At 38.9% G+C, this 20,565-nt stretch overlaps 1 protein-coding gene across 2 annotated transcripts in view; it reads left to right on the top strand.

The window, feature by feature from the left end:
* The window catches only part of NDUFAF2 (NADH:ubiquinone oxidoreductase complex assembly factor 2), a 224,191-nt gene that overhangs the window by 198,704 nt on the left and 4,922 nt on the right, over nucleotides 1–20,565 (top strand). The gene's annotated exons all lie outside the window — the stretch shown is intronic.

The raw sequence follows: 20,565 nt of genomic DNA on the forward strand, positions 1-20,565 counted from the left end.
GGGATAAACATATGTGTTTCCTGCTTATGATGGCCAGATTTAGTAAATAAAAATACAGCGTACCTTGTTAAATTTTAATTTCAGATGAACAAGGAATATTTTTACATGTATGTCCCATGCAATTTTTAAGACACAAATACTAAAAATTATTTGATGTTTATATGAAATTCAAATTTAACTGAGCATCCTGTGTTTTATCTGGAAATCTTGCTCTTGCTTCAAAGCCCAAAATGGTTCACCATCACTTTCAGGGTGAAACCTAAATATCCTAACACTGCATTACAAGATTCATCATGTTCTAACCTCTGTATACCATGTGAACCACTCACAGTGTCCTGAATTTGCTTTGCTGCTTTACTCCTTCATACCTCTGAACGCATGCTTACCTTTTCCTAGAATGCCCCCTCTTCTCAGATCTCTGGTTGATTCTGATTGATTAAGACTGAAATATCACCTTCTCTAACCTTCCAGTCCACACTCTGTGGATAATAATTGGGATACCAGCTCTTCTGCATTCTCATAACATTCTTTGCTTTATATGATTGCAGAATTTATCATATTATAATTTAATTTTTTAAAACCTATCTCTCTTCCTTAGATTGTGAGTTCTTTGAGCACAGGGTAAAAGTTGTGTCTTTTAACTCAATCCTTGGCACTTAGTGGGCTCTCAGTTAACATATGCATGAACCAATTAGTTAGTGAATGGGAAAGTAGGAAAGGACCCATAAGCATTAGCCACATAATTGGCCATTGGAGCTTACCCAGCTCTACCCTATCTTGACTCTTGCAGAAGTCTGCCTTACAGCAGGGTACCTCCTTTGCCCATCCTCTTTGTTCCCCAAAGATGCTTCATAAGAATAGGAGCTAAGTTTTGGTCTCGGCATCCCTAGGCCTTTAAAATGTAGGTGCTCAGTATATATTAAATGAATGAAAGAATGAAAAACACATGAATGAATAAGTATATCTTTCAGGGCCACAGATCCTATTGTCCCCTGCAACAAGTCCTGGAGGGTGCTGCCTCTGAACACATTTTTTATTCTCTAAGGCAGACTATATATAGCCTATATTACAACTTCTTTATGTCTTACTTCTCGTCCGACTCTTCCCTCTCTCAACCTAGGCCAGAAGAATTCTTTTCCCCCTACAGCAGCTGGCACATAATAGCTCAATGAATGTTAGCAATCATTCACAGATGGAGCCTTTTCTTTCCTCCGGGGCTCTTGCCTTTCTGCCATTTCTTTCTCTGTCTCTGAGGCCAAGCCTGGAAAGCCATGGGGACCTGACATTGCTTTTTCTCCCCGGGATTATGGTCTTTCCTCTTCCCACACAAGGGAGCAAGGTTTTCCTTTTCTCCCACCAGAGTAGTTCAATTAAAGAGGACTATCATTAAGTGACTCTAATTATTTTTTATTAATGTTTAACTGCTAAATTTCTTTTTCAATTAAATAATTGTGTCTTTATGCTCAGAGGCCCTTTTTACATATATATGGAAGTTCATTTATTTTCTTAAAGGCAGTACCACCTGCAAAACTATTAATGACTTGAGCTCTGTGATTAGTTCATTTTAGTGACATTTTGAGATTTAATAATTAATCTGGCTCAAGTTCAAAGAAAGAAAACTCAATGCCAGAAATTCCTAGCCAGCAAATAATATAAACAAACCATACAATTGTCCCCTCAAATAACAGGAATCATTGAGATAGCCTTCTTGCAATTAGAAATGTTTTTAAAAATGCATGAGGGAGGTTCAAGAAAGCATGTCAAAACAACAAAACTCAGTGTACATTCTCATTATTGTAATTGATCAAAGGATGTTTGCAATAGATTTCAATGTGAATAAATTAAATGTGACATTGATTTGGCAGAAGTGTACTAGTGATTGGCAAGAACACATAGCAGGAGCAGCTTCTGCTAAAGCATAACTCGCTTGGCTGTTGTTTTTATTCTAATAGATTTCTTAGCAACCCAGTACTATCATACTAACCTAAGCTCTGTCACTTTATTTACTCTTTTGGTTTCTACTCCCATCCAGGCAAGATTAAATTTATTTTTGATTGGTAATCTAGCAGGTATTCTCTTGGGCCTGAATACAGAATACCTTTTGGTGATCTGTGCACCTCTTTCTTTTTTCTTCCTTCTTTCATAGATGAAAAAGGGTGATCTAATAACTTATTTCATCTTGGCAGTTCAACGTGTAGAACTAGAAAATGTAGTTTAATTAAACAACTTGGCAATGTATTCAAGCTGAGACATCGCTATAGCATTTGCTAGGCCTGAATTGTTTCTCAGCATGCTACAAAATTGACACTGTAAAAGAATATTCAGCTCTGAACATTTTAAAACACCAAATTGCCATTGTAATTTTATAATTATGTTGAAGATGGGGGTCTGTCAGGTATATTCTGGGATGCTACCTTCTGAGTGTGACTATCTAATAGTAAACAAATGTTACTGGTATAGGGTCCTGAAACGTACTTCATGCCAAATTTCACTTATAATCTATGTAAATCCTTTTGTATTCTATGAAAAATGTTTTAATTGACTCAAAGGCAATATCCTCATACTTTAAATTTTTAAATATTTATTAAAATAAAAATTATTCACTAGTATATATAGTTTAAATTATGGAAAGAAATTAGTAGAGCTGTCAAGATCAAATTTATGTCTGGTAACCAGTAAAAAATGTATGCATTTAGGAATATTTAGTAATATAAATATTTTTTATGTCCTTATCTTATGTATACTTTGAAAAGTATGTCTAACTCCAGTAGATATTAAAAATATATGCACATTAAGCTTTTGCCACAAATGTACTGCTAATTTTTAATGTTAAATTATAACTTTTATAAATCCAGGTTCTCGCTTTTTACGTGTAATATGACTTGAACTTTATAAATGAGACATGGTTTTGTTCCCACAGAAAACTGAAAAAGAACCCAGTGACATGGCCATAAGACTGACTCCTGAGTTTTAACTTGCTCTTGAATATAGTAAACTTTCTAACAATGAAGCACTGTTGAATTTATTTTAAACTATATTTAGATTTTGTCTTGGCGTGTGTTTTGAACATAGTTATATATGATATACTTGGAATTCACAAGTACTTGAATCTAAATAGAGACCATTTATAAATGCTAAACTTTAGAGGAACATGGAGCCAGAACATTAAAGAAGAAATGGCATATTGTTTGTGTGTATGTGTGCGTGTGCGTGTGTGTGTGTGCGTGTGTGTGATCAACATGCCTTTTTTCTACCTGGATTCATGACATTTTTAAAGCAAATTTCTAATTCCCTAATAAAGGGCTGAGCATTAACTCTATTCCATTTCCATGTCTATCAATATAAACATTATTCAAATAATTTTGAAGTATGTTATTATGGAATTTTATGCTTACCATGAATATCACACCATCAGCATCATATATATGTGCATATAAAGTATTACTGAAACACTCCTTCATAGAAGAATTCTCAGTTGACTAGGTTTGAGCCTTTTAAGGAGAAAAATTGGGCTAAGGGATTGAAATCTTGAATGATGGTTTGAAAACAATTATTCATTTTTATTTATACACACATCACACACAGCATAAAAAAAATTAGTGATATTTTACATATCTTAAATTAGTAAAAATGGGTAACTTATAATTTGTGTTTACATTCTCTTGTTCATTAGGTATATATATAATAACAGATAATATTCCTAAAAAAGTTTTTATATATTCTTAGATCTGCATCTAAATATTTGATTCCATTTAATAGTATAGACTGAAAAATGTTCACTCCCACACCTCTGGTCTGAGTGTGGCCTCAGAGAAGCAGAATGACAGATACCTGAGGTTGAAAACTCTTTGAGTAACCTTTGAACCCATTTAGATATCTCTCAGCCTTCCCTTCCCCCAATACTCATCAAGTAATCTAAACTTATCTTATAGTTATGATAACTTGATCAGAGAGCACTGGTCATCAGCTCTTAGCCTTCCCTCAGATATTAGAGTGCATTTCCAAAGTCCAGGTTTACATAACATTAGTTTTCTTTCTCTCTCCCAACATATCATTGGAGAGACCTCTAGTATTTTTCTGCCATTTGTTTTACCTCCTCTTTATGGTTCAAATATCCACTTCTGTTATCTAATATCTTCCACAGCGATAAATATATATTAGAGCTGAATTCCCTGCCTTTATGGAAGGTTCATGATTAGTAGGATTTCACATGAGGGACTGTATGATTGGAGTGGGGTAACTACTGATTATGTCATGCCTAATGTCTATGAGTGAGCTACAAGTCAGCATGTTGGTAATTGCATATTTAAGGTTTGTTTTTTTAAAAAACAAACTTTAAATCTCTTTTGTCATTACTATACAGAGCAAGTAGCAACACTGAATGCAACAATGATGTAGTCACTTGCGGGGCTAAGGGAGGGATAGCAGGGGGTGGGGCAATTGGGGAGGGATAACAGGAGAAATAACTAATGTAGATGCGGGGAGAGGGAGGGGGATGGATGCAGCAAACCCCTATGGCACGTGTATACCTATGTAACAAACCTGCACAATCTGCACATGTACCCCAGAACTTAAAGTATAATAAAAAATAATAATAATATAGTCACCAAAAGGGTTCTTAAGCAGGGCTCTTAGCAAAGTAACAGCATTGGAAAGGACTTGAGCTACAACCTTCTGAGGGCTTAAGTTCACATCACTGAATAAATGAATAGTACATTATAAATAACCATTAACTACATTACAAAAACAATGATGAGCTTGTTAAAGGCATTTAGAGTTTTCTCTTTTTCTCTTTTTTAATCCTTCACAATGTTAATTTATATTGAATTTTAACTGGAAAAATATATAAATTCAAACATTTAATTCATGCAAGTTGAGCAGCTCAAATTCGAAATCCAAAATGCTCCAAAATCCAAAACTTTTTGAGCACCATTATGGCACTCAAAAGATTTGGGGATACTTAACTGGTAAGTAGTAAAAAGCAAATATTTCAAGATCCAAAAAAATTCAAAGTCCCAAACACTTCTGTTCCCAAGCATGTCAGATAAGGGATACTTACCCTGTAATACTTTTCACACTTGATAATTTGTTTTCCCAATATTAAGGCTTCATAAACAACTCAAGCCTAAACTAATTTGTTCCAGCAGAACACCCCTGAAAAGAGAGAGATTGTTACAGAACATTGGTTGTTTATAACACATACATTTAAGGAAAGTTTTGACACACAGATTTTGATACAGCGTATGCCTTTTTTTTTTTCCTGTCAGTATGGTTTCTTTCTCTTCTTCCCTGAGATTCTTGGAGAATTATATTATTCAATATTTCACTCCAGGAGACTCTTTATATGACCCTCTTAGAAGGGGTTGACCTCATGCATGCCTCATTTGTCAACTCCATGAGGTTCTGCTTCAGATGGACAAGAAGGCCATTGTTGATATACTGCTCTATATCCCTAGCCATGGGAGCCAGGACAATGATGTAAAATATGGAAGCTTTGGTGAGCAGAGACTTTTTGTTGATGGGAATAAGGAGGTAATGAGGCAGAGTGTTGTTAATTTGAGGGCTACACATGGTAACAACAGCCCTCTTGCCTTTCAGGCTGTGCATCTCCTGAACCACGTTTACAAAGCTTGAGAAGTTTTCTTAGCAGCGTAGTAATGACTGGCCTCAAAATCTGTATTGGCAGTTTCAATGGACAGTGTAACAATGCTCCTCATGTGTTCAGGGAACTTAGATTGGGTGGACATAGAGTTTCAGGACATCTAGCACTGAGCAGAGTGTCCAAAACTCTGGTGTTTTTCTCTGCAATGAAGTCCTTCATTCTGATCATTTTCAGCGCTATTTATTCTACAAGGTTTCCATCTTGTATCTTTTTCCTTCAGCTGAAGTATTTCCTTTAATATTTCTTGTAGTACAGGTTTACTTGTGACAAATTCAGCTTTTCTCTGAAAATGTTCTTATAATATCTTCATTTTTAAGATATTTTTACTGGATAGAGAACTGTAAGTTGTTTCTGATGAGAACTCAATGTTATTTCTTATCTTTATCTTTGTATAAGTGTCTTTTTTCCTCTGTCTATTTTTAAGATTTTATCATTAGTTTTTAGCAATTTGATTTAGATGTGCTTTGGTTATGTGATTATCCTGCTTGCGGTTGTTGAGCTTCTTAGATCAGTGAATTTATGTTTTTATCTCTTTGGAATATTTTAGTCATTATTTTCTCTTCTCCTTCTGTGACTACATGTATGTCAGACTGCATAGTATTGTCCAGTAGCTCACTGAGACTCTGTTCATTTATTAGCCTTTTTAAAAACACTCTCGCTTCAGTTTATGTATTTTCCATTGTCTTATATTGAGATTCACTGTTCTTCTACAGTATCTAATCTACCATTAAGCACTCAATTTTTTTATTTCATAGGTTGTTTTTCATGCAGATGTTATATTTGGTTATTTATTACAGTTCCCATTTCTTTCCTCATGTTGATTGTTTTTTTTTAAATCTTTAGACATTTTTATAGTAACTGTGATAAAGTCCTTGTCTGTTGATTTCACCATTTCTATCATGTCTAGGTCTACTTCTATTGACTGGTTTTGGGTCATACTTTCCTCTTCACCTCTTGATTACATGATGAACATTAAAGTATTATGTATAGTATCTCAATTTTGTTGTCTGCCTTTAGAAAATACTGAGTTTTGTTCTGGAGGGCCATTAATTGACATGTGAATCAGCCCACACTTTTGGAAGCTTTTGTTGTTGTTGCTGTTGTTGTTGTTGTTGATACAAGGTCTCACTGTGTCACCCAGGCTGGAGTGTAGTGGTGCGATCTCAGCTCACTGCAGCTTTGACTTCTCAGTCTCAAGCGATCCTCCCACCTCAGCCTCCCGAGTAACTGGGACCACAGCTGCATGTCACGAGGCCTGTCTACTTTTTGTATTTTTTTGTAGCAACAGGATTTCATCATGTTACCCAGGCTGATCTTGAACTCCTGGACTCAAGGAATCCACCCAGCTCAGCCTCCCAGCATTCTGGGATTACAGGTGTGAGCCACCATGCCTGGCTAGAATCTTATTTTTAAGTTTTGTTAGGGTAGCCCTAGAGCAGTAGAGTCCAATCCCAGTTGTTGCTATGATGGAAATGTTTTATGACTGTGCTTTCCAATATAGTGGCCACTAGTCATATTTGGCTATGAAATACTTGAAATGTGGCTAGTATAATTCAGTAACTGAATTTTTCATTTAATTTAAGTGGTATGTGGCTAGTGCCTACTGTATTGTACAGCACAGGTCTTAAATAGGCTATACTCCCAAGCTAGTTTAGCCCTACACCTGAGTGACCCTTCTGAGGTCTTTACAATGCCTCAGGTGTTTAGAGAACTCTCCCTGGCTGGTTAGAACTTGACTTTTTCTTAGTCCAGTGCAAACTCCAGTAATTTTCAGCCTACAGTTGCCCAGTATTCTTTAGCGAAAAGTTGTCCTTCCTGGCTTTGTGAAGTTTCACCCTGCACATGGACAGCTTAATTTTCAGCTGAACACTCAAGTGGATTACTATGCAAATTTCTAAAACTTACTCTGTGTATCCTGGTACTCTGCCTAATATATCCCAGCATATTCTAGCTTTCTCGGACTCACTAAACAACCCTCTCTCTCTCTCCCTAAACCATCATCCTCTGCTTGGGTTCCCCCACCCTGTGTTGCATCCAGTAATGTGCCTCCAGCCAGAAAGCTGGGATGATACAGGGCTTATCTCATTTGTTTCTCATTGATGCCCTTCGGGGATCACACTACTGTGCTGCCTGTTGTCCGGTATCTGAAAAATGTATTTTTGTCCAGTTTTCTAGTTGTGTCACGGCAGGAGGACTAGTCTCTGGTACCAGTTATTCCATCTTTTGTCTGAAACTAGTAGATTACCTCTTAGTAACACCTCTACCCATCTCAAAGAGAGATAGGTACAAGTTTGGTATGTTTATTTTTTAATAGAATGAGATAAACAGTCACTTTTTAAAAATCTATTTGTACCTTCCCCTATTGTACTATTACTGCCCAGTAGCCAGTTCTTTCCCAATCTTTACAACAACCCATTGAAGAAAACACGTTATCTCCATTTCACACAACACGGAAGTGAGACACAGGGAAGTTAAGTAATATTCACAGGTTTGCACAGCTGGTAAATGGAAGAACTGAGATTTGTATTCAGTGGTCTGGCTTCAGAGCCCAAATTCTGTGCCACTATTGAGAAAAGTTCAGAGAATAACACTGTGAAGAGTATACATATGAGTTACTTGAGGTATAAATATTTATACTTACATAGTCACATATAAACAAGATTCAATTTTTTAAATGAATAATGTTTGGCTTACAGTAGAATATGGAAAAATCTGTAATCTGCATAAACTTTTCAATCTTTAAGGGAACTCTAGAGGTTTCTTAAGGGGAACAAAAGGAAGATACTTCCATTTGGTATTGTTTGTTTATTCATTTATTTAATTTTTTCGAGACAGAGTCTTGCTCTGTCACCCAGGTTGGAGTACAGTGGCATGATCTTGGCTCACTGCAACCTCCACCTCCCGGATTCAAGCTATTCTCATGCCGTAACCTCCAGAGTAGCTGGGATTACAGAGTGCACCACCACACCTGGCTAATTTGTATATTTTTAATAGAGACTGGGTTTTGCCTTGTTGGTCAGGCTGGTGTTGAACTCCTGACCTCAAGTGATCTCCCCACCTCTCAGGTGCTGGGATTACAGATGTGAGCCACCACACCGGCCCATTGGGCATTGTTTTATAAAAGCTTACTCACCTTGTAATACATAGCTATCTTAAGAAAAATAATACTATTATGCATATAAGCCCCATTTTCAGATAAAGAAACTGAGACTAAAAAAGTTAAGTAGCCTTCTTGGTGTCACACAGCTAGTAAATGGTAGATCTGGGATTGGAACCCTGTCTGAGTCAAATAATTACCCATATGGATGATCATCACAATGTTTTTTTTTTAATGAAGAGTGAAATATTGAAGCATCAGTAGGGGAGTTGTTAAGTAAATCATGGTACAATACTAGTGATAAAATACTATTTAGCCATCTTTTTTTAAATGTTAAAGAGAAATATTTATTGGCAGCAAGATAAATAAGTGAAATTGTGAATATTTGTTTTTAAAATACAAATATTTATGTGAAGAAAGACCCTCATTCCTGCTTTATCCTTATACAAACATTGAAACATACTGTTATTTGATAAACATATGGAAATATAAGGGGATATTGTTCCAAGAAATTCCTTACTGTTCCAAGTAAGGGAAAATACTTGCTTTATGATAATTTATACTTGAAAATAGACTTTCTTTTTTTAATTTATTTATTTATTTATTTATTTTTTGTCTTTTATTGCATTTTAGGTTTTGGGGTACATGTGAAAAACATGCAAGGTTGTTGCATAGGTGCATACGTGGCAGTGTGATTTGCTGCCTTCCTCCCCTTCACCTATATCTGGCATTTCTCTCCATGCCATCCCTCCCCAACTCCCCACCCCCCTGCTGTCCCCCCTACTCCCCCCCAACAGACCCCAGTGTATAGTGCTCCCCTCCCTGTGTCCATGTGTTCTCATTGTTCAACACCCTCCTATGAGTGAGAACATGCGGTATTCTTGTGTCAGTTTGCTGAGAATGACGGTTTCCAGGTTCATCCATGTCCCTACAAAGGACGCAAACTCATCGTGTTTGATGGCTGCATAATATTCCATGGTGTATATGTGCCACATTTTTCCTGTCCAGTCTATCATCGATGGGCATTTGGGTTGGTTCCAGGTCTTTGCTATTGTAAACTGTGCTGCTATGAACATTCGAGTGCATGTGTCCTTATAGTAGAACGATTTATAATCCTTTGGATATATGCCCAGTAATGGGATTGCTGGGTCAAATGGAATTTCTATTTCTAGGTCCTTGAGGAATCGCCACACTGTCTTCCACAATGGTTGAACTAATTTACACTCCCACCAACAGTGTAAAAGTGTTCTATTTCTCCACATCCTCTCCAGCATCTGTTGTCTCCAGATTTTTTAATGATCGCCATTCTAACTGGCATGAGATGGTATCTCAATGTAGTTTTGATTTGCATTTCTCTAATGACCAGTGATGATGAGCATTTTTTCATATGCTTGTTGGTCTCATGTATGTCTTCTTTTGTAAAGTATCTGTTCATATCCTTCGCCCATTTTTGAATGGGCTTGTTTGTTTTTTTCTTGTAAATCTGTTTTAGTTCATTGTAAATTCTGGATATCAGCCCTTTGTCAGACAGGTAGGCTGCAAAAATTTTTTCCCATTCTGTTGGTTGCCGATTCACTCTATTGACTGTTTCTTTTGCCATGCAGAAGCTGTGGAGTTTGATTAGGTCCCATTTGTCTATTTTGGCTTTTGTTGCCAATGCTTTTGGTGTTTTGGTCATAAAGTCCTTGCCTACGCCTATGTCCTGAATGGTTTTGCCTAGGTTTCCTTCTAGGGTTTTTATGGTGTTACATCTTATGTTTAAGTCTTTAATCCATCTGGGGTCAATTTTAGTGTAAGGTGTCAGGAAGGGGTCGAGTTTCTGCTTTCTGCATATGGCTAGCCAGTTTTCCCAACACCACTTATTGAACAGGGAATCCTTTCCCCATTGCTTGTTTTTATCAGGTTTGTCAAAGATCGGGTGGTTGTAGATATGTTGTGTTGCCTCCGAGGCCTCTGTTCTGTTCCATTGGTCTATATCTCTGTTTTGGTACCAGTACCATGCTGTTTTGATTACTGTAGCCTTGTAGTATAGTTTGATGTCTGGTAGTGTGGTGCCTCCTGCTTTGTGCTTTTTGCTTAGAATTGACGTGGCTATGCGGGCTCTCTTTTGGTTCCATATGAAGTTTAAGGTGGTTTTTTCCAGTTCTGTGAGGAAGGTCATTGGTAGCTTGATGGGGATAGCGTTGAATCTGTAAATTACTTTGGGCAGTATGGCCATTTTCACGATATTAATTCTTCCTAACCATAAACATGGAATGTTTCTCCATCTGTTTGTGTCCTCTCTTATTTCGTTGAGCAGTGGTGTGTAGTTCTCCTTGAAGAGGTCCTTTACGTTCCTTGTTAGTTGTATTCCTAGGTATTTTATTCTCTTTGTAGCAATTGTGAATGGCAGTTCGTTCTTGATTTGGCTCTCTTTAAGTCTGTTATTGGTGTATAGGAATGCTTGTGATTTTTGCACATTGATTTTGTATCCTGAGACTTTGCTGAAGTTGCTTATCAGTTTCAGGAGATTTTGGGCTGAGATGATGGGGTCTTCTAGATATACAATCATGTCGTCTGCAAATAGAGACAATTTGACTTCCTCCTTTCCTAATCGAATACCCTTTATTTCTTTTTCTTGCCTGATTGCTCTGTCTAGAACTTCCAGTACCATTTTGAATAGGAGTGGTGAGAGAGGGCATCCTTGTCTAGTGCCAGATTTCAAAGGGAATGCTTCCAGTTTTTGCCCATTCAGTATGATATTGGCTGTCGGTTTGTCATACATAGCTTTTATTATTTTGAGATACGTTCTGTCGATACCTAGTTTATTGAGAGTTTTTAGCATAAAGGGCTGCTGAATTTTGTCGAAGGCCTTCTCTGCATCAATTGAGATAATCATGTGGTTTTTGTCTTTGGTTCTGTTTATGTGGTGAATTACATTTATAGACTTGCATATATTGAACCAGCCTTGCATCCCCGGGATGAATCCTACTTGATCATGGTGGATAAGCTTTTTGATGTGCTGTTGTAATCGGCTTGCCAGTATTTTATTGAAGATTTTTGCATCTATGTTCATCATGGATATTGGCCTGTAGTTTTCTTTTCTTGTTGAGTCTCTGCCGGGTTTTGGTATCAGGATGATGTTGGTCTCATAAAATGATTTGGGAAGGATTCCCTCTTTTTGGATTATTTGGAATAGTTTCAGAAGGAATGGTACCAGTTCCTCTTTGTATGTCTGGTAGAATTCGGCTGTGAACCCATCTGGACCTGGGCTTTTTTTCGGTGGTAGGCTCTTCATTGCTGCCTCGACTTCAGACCTTGTTATTGGTCTATTCAGGGTTTCGACTTCTTCCTGGTTTAGGCTTCGGAGGAAGCAACTGTCCAGGAATTTATCCATTTCTTTCAGGTTTTCTAGGTTTTTTTTTTTTTTTTTATTGCATTTTAGGTTTTGGGGTACATGTGAAAAACATGCAAGGTTGTTGCATAGATGCATACATGGCAGTATGATTTGCTGCCTCCCTCCCCTTCACCTATATCTGGCATTTCTCCCCATGCTATCCCTCCCCAACTCCCCACCCCCCCCGCTGTCTCCCCTCCCCACCAACAGACCCCCGTGTATACTGCTCCCCTCCCTGTGTCCATGTGTTCTCTTGTTCAACACCCACCTATGAGTGAGAACATGTGGTGTTTGCTTTTGTGTTCTTGTGTCAGTTTGCTGAGAATGATGGTTTCCAGGTTCATCCATGTCCCTACAAAGGACGTGAACTCCTCGTTTTTAATGGCTGCATAATATTCCATGGTGTATATGTGCCACATTTTTCCTGTCCAGTCTATCATCGATGGGCATTTGGGCTGGTTCCAGGTCTTTGCTATTTTAAACTGTGCTGCAATGAACATTCGTGTGCATGTGTCCTTATAGTAGAACGATTTATAATCCTTTGGATATATGCCCAGTAATGGGATTGCTGGGTCAAATGGAATTTCTATTTCTAGGTCCTTGAGGAATCGCCACACTATTTTCCACAGTGGTTGAACTAATTTTCACTCCCACCAACAGTGTAAAAGTGTTCCTATTTCTCCACATCCTCTCCAGCATCTGTTGTCTCCAGATTTTTTAATGATCGCCATTCTAACTGGCATGAGATGGTATCTCAATGTAGTTTTGATTTGCATTTCTTTAATGACCAGTGATGATGAGCATTTTTTCATATGTTTGTTGGCCTCATGTATGTCTTCTTTTGTATATCTGCTCATATCCTTCGCCCATTTTTGAATGGGCTTGTTTGTTTTTTTCTTGTAAATCTGTTTTAGTTCATTGTAAATTCTGGATATCAGTCCTTTGTCAGACGGGTAGGCTGCAAAAATTTTTTTCCCATTCTGTTGGTTGCCAATTCACTCTATTGACTGCTTCTTTTGCCATGCAGAAGCTGTGGAGTTTGATTAGGTCCCATTTGTCTATTTTGGCTTTTGTTGCCAATGCTTTTGGTGTTTTGGTCATAAAGTCCTTGCCTACGCCTATGTCCTGAATGGTTTTGCCTAGGTTTCCTTCTAGGGTTTTTATGGTGTTACATCTTATGTTTAAGTCTTTAATCCATCTGGGGTCAATTTTAGTGTAAGGTGTCAGGAAGGGGTCGAGTTTCTGCTTTCTGCATATGGCTAGCCAGTTTTCCCAACACCACTTATTGAACAGGGAATCCTTTCCCCATTGCTTGTTTTTTTCAGGTTTGTCAAAGATCGGGTGGTTGTAGATATGTTGTGTTGCCTCCGAGGCCTCTGTTCTGTTCCATTGGTCTATATCTCTGTTTTGGTACCAATACCATGTTGTTTTGATTACTGTAGCCCTGTAGTAGAGTTTGATGTCTGGTAGTGTGATGCCTCCCGCTTTGTTCTTTTTGCTTAGAATTGACTTGGCTATGCGGGCTCTCTTTTGGTTCCATATGAAGTTTAAGGTGGTTTTTTCCAGTTCTGTGAGGAAGGTCATTGGTAGCTTGATGGGGATAGCGTTGAATCTGTAAATTACTTTGGGCAGTATGGCCATTTTCACGATATTAATTCTTCCTGACCATGAACATGGAATGTTTCTCCATCTGTTTGTGTCCTCTCTTATTTCGTTGAGCAGTGGTGTGTAGTTCTCCTTGAAGAGGTCCTTTACGTTCCTTGTTAGTTGTATTCCTAGGTATTTTATTCTCTTTGTAGCAATTGTGAATAGCAGTTCCTTCTTGATTTGGCTCTCTTTAAGTCTGTTATTGGTGTATAGGAATGCTTGTGATTTTTGCACATTGATTTTGTATCCTAAGACTTTGCTGAAGTTGCTTATCAGTTTCAGGAGATTTTGGGCTGAGGTGATAGGGTCTTCTAGATATACAATCATGTCGTCTGCAGATAGAGACAATTTGACTTCCTCCTTTCCTAAATGAATACCCTTTATTTCTTTTTCTTTCCCGATTGCTCTGGCTAGAACTTTCAGTACTATATTGAATAGGAGTGGTGAGAGAGGGCATCCTTGTCTAGTGCCAGATTTCAAAGGGAATGCTTCCAGTTTTTGCCCATTCAGTATGATATTGGCTGTTGGTTTGTCATAAATAGCTTTTATTATTTTGAGATACGTTCTGTCAATACCTAGTTTATTGAGAGTTTGGCTGTTGAATTTTGTCGAAGGCCTTCTCTGCATCAATTGAGATAATCATGTGGTTTTTGTCTTTGGTTCTGTTTATGTGGTGAATTACATTTATAGACTTGCATATATTGAACCAGCCTTGCATCCCCGGGATGAATCCTACTTGATCATGGTGGATAAGCTTTTTGATGTGCTGTTGTAATCGGCTTGCCAGTATTTTATTGAAGATTTTTGCATCTATGTTCATCATGGATATTGGCCTGTAGTTTTCTTTTCTTGTTGAGTCTCTGCCGGGTTTTGGTATCAGGATGATGTTGGTCTCATAAAATGATTTGGGAAGGATTCCCTCTTTTTGGATTATTTGGAATAGTTTCAGTAGGAATGGTACCAGTTCCTCTTTGTATGTCTGGTAGAATTCGGCTGTGAAACCATCTGGGCCTGGGCTTTTTTTGGGTGGTAGGCTCTTCATTGCTGCCTCGACTTCAGACCTTGTTATTGGTCTATTCAGGGTTTCGGCTTCTTCCTGGTTTAGGCATGGGAGGAGGCTACTGTCCAGGAATTTATCCGTTTCTTCCAGGTTTTCTAATTTGTGTGCATAGAGTTGTTTGTAATAATCTCTGATGATGGTTTGAATTTCTGTGGAATCTGTGGTGATATCCCCTTTGTCATTTTTTATTGCATCTATTTGGTTATTCTCTCTTTTCTTTTTTATTAGTCTGGCTAGTGGTCTGTCTATTTTGTTGATCTTTTCAAAAAACCAGCTCTTGGATTTATTGATTTTTTGTAGGGTTTTTCGCGTCTCTATCTCCTTCAATTCTGCTTTTATCTTAGTTATTTCTTTTCTTCTGCTAGGTTTTGAGTTTTTTTGATCTTGTTCCTCTAGCTCTTTCAATTTTGACGATAGGGTGTCAATTTTAGATCTCTCCTTTCTTCTCATGTGTGCACTTATTGCTATATATTTTCCTCTAGAGACTGCTTTAAATGTGTCCCAGAGATTCTGGTATGTGGTGTCTTCGTTCTCGTTGGTTTCGAAGAACATCTTTATTTCTCCCTTCATTTCATTGTTCATCCAGTCCACATTCAGGAGAAAGTTGTTCATTTTCCATGAGGCTGTGTGGTTCTGGGTTTGCTTCTGAATTCTGAGTTCTAACTTGATTGCACTGTGGTCTGAGAGACTGTTTGTTATGGTTTCCGTTCTTTTGCATTTGCTGAGGAGTGATTTACTTCCAATTATGTGGTCAATTTTAGAGTAGGTGTGATGTGGTGCTGAGAAGAATGTATATTCTGTGGATTTGGGGTGGAGAGTTCTGTAAATGTCTATTAGGTTTGCTTGTTCCAGGTCTGAGTTCAAATCCTCGATATCCTCGTTAATTTTCTGTCTCGTTGATCTGTCTAATATTGACAATGGGGTGTTGAAGTCTCCCACTATTATTGTGTGGGAGTCTAAGTCTCTTTGTAAGTCTTTAAGAACTTGCCTTATGTATCTGGGTGCTCCTGTATTAGGTGCATATATATTTAGGATTGTTAGCTCTTCTTGTTGCATTGATCCTTTTACCATTATGTAATGTCCTTCTTTGTCTCTTTTGATCTTTGTTGCTTTAAAGTCTATTTTATCAGAGATGAGAATTGCAACTCCTGCTTTTTTTGCTCTCCATTTGCTTGGTAAATCTTCCTCCATCCCTTTATTTTGAGCCTTTGTGTATCCTTGCATGTGAGGTGGGTTTCCTGGATACAGCACACTGATGGGTTTTGGCTTTTTATCCAATTTGCCAATCCGTGTCTTTTGATTGGGGCATTTAGTTCGTTTACATTTAGGGTTAATATTGTTATGTGTGAATTTGATCCTGCCATTTTGATGCTAGCTGGCTGTTTTTCCCATTGGTTGATGCAGATTCTTCATTGTGTTGATGCTCTTTACCATTTCATGTGTTTTTGGAGTGGCTGGTACTGGTTGTTCTTTTCTGTGTGTAGTGCCTCCTTCAGGAGCTCTTGTAAAGCCGGTCTGGTGGTGATGAAATCTCTGAGTACTTGCTTATTCTCAAAGGATTTTATTTTTCCTTCACTTATGAAGCTTAATTTGGCTGGATATGAAATTCTGGGTTGAAAGTTCTTTTCTTTAAGGATGTTGTATATCAGCCCCCACTCTCTTCTGGCCTGTAGGGTTTCAGCTGAGAGATCTGCTGTGAGCCTGATGGGTTTCCCTTTGTGGGTAACCCGACCTTTCTCTCTGGCTGCCCTTAGTATTTTCTCCTTCATTTCGACCCTGGTGAATCTGATGATTATGTGCCTTGGGGTTGCTCTTCTAGAGGAATATCTTTGTGGTGTTCTCTCTATTTCCTGGACTTGAATATTGGCCTGCCTTGCTAGGTTGGGGAAGTTTTCCTGGATAATATCCTGAAGAGTATTTTCCAGCTTGGATGCATTCTGTGTGTCACATTCAGGTACACCTATCAAACATAGATTAGGTCTTTTCACATAGTCCCATAATTCTTGTTGACTTTGTTCATTCCTTTTTACCTTGTTTTCTCTAATCTTCCCTTCTCGTTTTATTTCATTGAGTTGATCTTCGACCTCTGATATCCTTTCTTCTGCTTGGTCAATTCGGCTGTTGAAACTTGTGCATGCATCGCGAAGTTCTTGTGTTGTGTTTTTCAGCTCCATCAATTCACTCATATTCCTCTCTAAGTTGTCCATTCTCGTTAGCATTTCGTCAAGTGTTTTTTCAAGGTTCTTGGTTTCTTTGCATTGGGTTAGAACATGTTCTTTTAGCTCATGGAAGTTTCTTATTATCCATTTTCTGAAAGCTGATTCTGTCATTTCATCACACTCATTCTCCATCTAGTCTTGTTCCCTTGCTGGTGAGGAGTTGCACTCCCTTGTAGGAGGAGAGGTGTTCTGGTTTTGGGTGTTTTCATCCTTTTTGTGCTGGTTTCTTCCCATCTTTGTGGATTTATCCACCTATCGACTTTGTAGTTGCTGTCTTTCTGATTTTGGTAATTTTAAGTCTGCAGCAGCTGAACTCATAAACCCCCTTTTCTTCCCCCCAGGTGTTCTGTCCAAGGGAGTTAGGGCTTTTATGATTTCCCGCTGTCTTGCTATTGTTTTCCCTGCCCACAAGGTGGCAGCCTAGTCACACTCAGCCTGCAGAGGCTTCGCTGAGCTGCTGTGGGCTCCGCCCAAGTTCCGTGTGAACTTCCCTGCAGTCCTGTTTATATGGGTGTAGTTAGAACTGCTTCCGCTATGTTGGCCTGCCCCTGTAGTGACGGAGTCTCTGTAGTGGTGGGTTACCTTGGTTACGGCAAATTGCCCTGGGAACTGCAGGGTGTTTCCTGGTGGGGGACGCCCCTCCCCCACAGAGCTGGACCGTCCCGGGTTCAGCCGTGCTTCCTGTGGTGCCCTCTTTGCCCGGGAATCTCTTGGCTTAACTCCCTGCCTCAGCTCCCCTTGCTGGCCCAGAGGGGACCCAGTCTTGTTCACTCTGCACAAGGAGCCGCTGCCCCCTGCCCCAGGTGTTGGCCAAGCGGCCGTGCCGGTCCATCCAGCGGCGTTGGCAACTCGTGGAGCTCCTCCGTCTGTGAATCTCCTGGTCCGTGGGCAGTAAAAATCTGCTGCCCTGTCAGCCGCTGCGTCAGCCAAAGCAGCGGCTCTGAGATTCGTGGTGTGCCCTTGCCCAGGAGTCTCCTGGTTTGACTTCCTGCTTCAGCTCCCCTTGCTGGCTCAGAGGGGACTCAGTCTCTCTCACTCTGCTCAATGAGCCACTGCCCCCCGCCCCAGGGCGTAGGCCAAGCGGCCACGCCGGTCAGACCAGCGGCACTGGCGACCCATGGGGCTCCTCCTGTGAATCTCCTGGTCTGTGGGCAGTAAAAATCCGTCTGGAAATGCGGCATCCACTCACCCTCTGCGCCTTCTCTCGGAGCTGCAATCCTGAGTTCCTCCTAATCGGCCATCTTGGATCGACTCCTTTTTTATTTTTTTTTTTGAGGCAGAGTCTCGCTCTGTCACCAGGCACCAGGCTGGGGTGCAGTGGTGTGATCTCGGCTCACTGCAACCTCCGCCTCCTGGGTTCAAGCAATTCTCCTGCCTCAGCCTCCCGAGTAGCTGGGACTACAGGCACGCGCCACCATGCCCAGCTAATTTTTATATTTTAGTAGAGACAGGGTTTCACTATGTTGGCCAGGATGATCTCGATCTCTTGACCTTGTGATCCGCCCACCTCGGCTTCCCAAATGCTGAGATTACAGGTGTGAGCCACCGCGCCCGGCCTGAAAATAGACTTTCTTAAGGGTCTTCAAGGTCTACAATTCCTATCCTGTTTTCTCCACCTGACTACTTTCTTATCAATCCCAAATAGTTTTTTTGTTTTTGTTGTTATTTGTTTGTTTGTTTTGAGATGGAGTCTTGCTCTGTCACCCAAGCTTAAGTGCTGTGGCGCAATCTCAGCTCACTGCAACCTCCACCTCCCAGGTTCAAGTGATTCTCCTACCTCAGCCTCCTGAGTAGCTGGGACTGCAGGTATGCACGATAATGCCCAGCTAATTTTTGTATTTTTAGTAGAGACAGGGTTTTGCCATGTTGGCCAGCCTGGTGTTCAACTCCTAGCCTCAAGTGATCCACCCACCTCAGCCTCCCAAAATGCTACGATTACAGGCATGAGCACTTGGCCCTTCAATTCTAAATATTTACAAGACTGTATTTATTTTCATAAATGATTTATGTTCTGTTTAATTTTGCCTGGTAACAGTTATATTTTTTCAGAAAAAGAAAAGGAAATTTTTTTTAGAAAACATTATAGTCTCTATATATTTCAACTCTGAAATCTTTAATCCATCTTCATATGTAAAAATAATTAATATATTCAGATTGGCTTTTCCTTTGCCTTAATAGCGATTATAAGAAAGTCTTAGAAGAGTAATGTTGAATAAAGAGAAATTATGTGAAGGCAGGAGAAATGAGAACAGATCTTTCCCCTCTATTTTCTTTTCATCAAAAAGCACATGCATTTAGCAGCTCTAAGACTGCAACTATAGAGGTGATGCAAATAAAGTCGGTGATGTGACTGGTCTATTAAACAAAAATCCAAGCAAGCTCTATACCAATTTCTGAGTATCTTCTTGCTACTTGAGGTAGATTACTAGTGCAAGTTTAACCTGGTCCTGAACCTTTCATTCTACTCCAAAGAACGAGCTTCTATTAAGACACAGGAACTTGAATTTTTTCTACTTTCACTATTTCCGGTATGATATGGAGAGATTTCCTTTGTGATATATTGTCACCTTACATAAGAATTCTAGAGGCTATAGGAAAAAGAAAACCTGATTTCTTTACTCTCACCCTCATTGTAGCAACTGCCCAGAAGCTCAGTTACTGTGGTGATTAAACTACTCATGGGGAATTGCTCTGTGTTGTGAAAATTACAAGAATATTTATAAATATTGTTCTTTCCTGTACATATTTGCTTTGAGGAAGAAGTTTCATTAGATGGGCCCTTCGTCATATCTAAAACTAAGTCTGTAACACTAAAACCACAAAAAAAATTCTCCCTTTAAGTACAAACTGTCATTTTTTTTTAAGACTGAGTTTCACCATGTTTGCCAGGCTGGTCTCGAACTCCTGACCTCAGGTGATCCACCTGCCTCAGCCTCCCAAAGTGCTGGGATTACAGGCATGAGCCACTGCTCCTGTCCCAAACTGTTATTTTAAATGTTACTTTAGTATTGGAGCTTACTTTTTTAAAGGACTATACAGTCAATATTCATTGAAATTCACTTGAGAAACAGAAAGGTAATATCATACATTTAGATATTCAGATGTTGCCCTTTAAGTGTCATTTTTTAAAAGTTTTTAAATTTTAAAAATACTTGAGAGAACTTTTTTTTTGGTCACTGTTGTCAAGATATTAGTTACGTTAACATTCTAAGTTCACATTACAAATAACATGTTCTTTAAAAATCAGATAATACAAGTAAGCAAAAAGAACATTAAAAATTTGTACACATTTAGAAATGCATTGTAAAAACAGAGGGAATGAATAAAGACCAAAGATGTAATTACTGTATTGCATTTGTTTTTAGGATACCTATCTTTTCAAATTTTAACATATTTGAAACTGCGTGTGGAGTCTGCCTTTTTTAATGCTATAGTGATATTTCTTAAATGTGATGGTCTTTTATTCAAGGAAATACAGTAACAAAGGATTGATTGTAATTTTTG

This window comes from Aotus nancymaae, unplaced genomic scaffold (assembly GCF_030222135.1).
Source record: "Aotus nancymaae isolate 86718 unplaced genomic scaffold, 86718_ANA_hifiasm-v0.15.2.pri h1tg000014l, whole genome shotgun sequence".
Taxonomy (NCBI): domain Eukaryota; kingdom Metazoa; phylum Chordata; class Mammalia; order Primates; family Aotidae; genus Aotus; species Aotus nancymaae.